Below are 1,111 nucleotides of genomic sequence, written 5' to 3' on the forward strand. Positions count from 1 at the left end.
GGGGAGAGAGACTTCTGACTGCTTGCTCCTTTTCTCACCTTAATTTGACTGTCCAGCCAGCAGCATTGGGAACCCTTTAGTTGTGGGGGGGGGGAGAGGAAATCAACAGCAGCACAAGAAAAGAATCAATTCCATATTCTCCCAGAACAAGCGATTGTCTGTCGGAGGCCAGACGTTGGTGCTGGAGCCGGATGTGTTACCCTGAATCTTCTGAGGTTTTTGTTTGTTGTTTTGTTGTTTTTTTTTTTTAAATCAGATTTATTACAAATACTGAACTATTTAATGTCTGGAGTCGTGAGCCCCACCAGACTCCTGGCACCTCCTTGTAGGGTGGTATGTATCTAGACTTGCATTGTACAAACCTTTTTTTAAAAAGCATGTGTTTAGGTTTCTGTGAAAACGTTGTTTAAATGTAAAGTACGTGTTTGGATTTTAACTTCATACCAAGCTCTGTCAGTTTTTTGTCTCAATAAAATTTTAGATTTATAATCCTGATTTTTTTTCTTCTCTACCTTGCTCCTTCCTCCAGCTCTTTGTGCGTGAGATGAGTGACGAGGTGTAGAGCAGGTCGCGGAGGGAAGTTAGCCTGCGGTTGCGGTTCTCTCTGAGCGAGGTTAGCTCTGATGCAGCCCAGGTTAGCCGGTGGCTCCGATCTGGGTGTCAACGGCAGCAGGAGCTTTGGAGCAGCCGACAGCAGGTTCTGATTTATGTTGACTTCCATCTGGAGAAGAGAGGTGTCGTAGAGGTTAGTGTCTAGAGGCCTGGGTCGAGCCTCGCCCTTGGAGACAAGAGGACTAGCTATGGTCCGGGACCTCGTTTGATGTAGCAAGATGCTGCTTGAGCCGGGAGCGTGCGCTGCCTGTGTTCCTAGCCAGGATCCGACACCAGAGGTGGGGTAAGTGACTTTTACTTCGATTCTCACCTGAACGTTGAGCAGACTTTGTCACTTTGCATTTACGGGCGGGTTTTTAAAGCTCTGGCAATGGTTCCGGTGGCCGTTTGGCTGAAGATGGAGACGGCCTCCCTTTATTCTTGGTATGGACTTGCTGAAGGCCACAAGCTCTTGCGCGTGGAGAAGAGTAGACCCCGTCCTCCTCCGCTCGGCCCAGCT

This window comes from Pygoscelis adeliae, unplaced genomic scaffold (genome assembly GCF_000699105.1).
Source record: "Pygoscelis adeliae isolate BGI_AS28 unplaced genomic scaffold, ASM69910v1 Scaffold338, whole genome shotgun sequence".
NCBI classification, from domain to species: Eukaryota; Metazoa; Chordata; class Aves; order Sphenisciformes; family Spheniscidae; genus Pygoscelis; species Pygoscelis adeliae.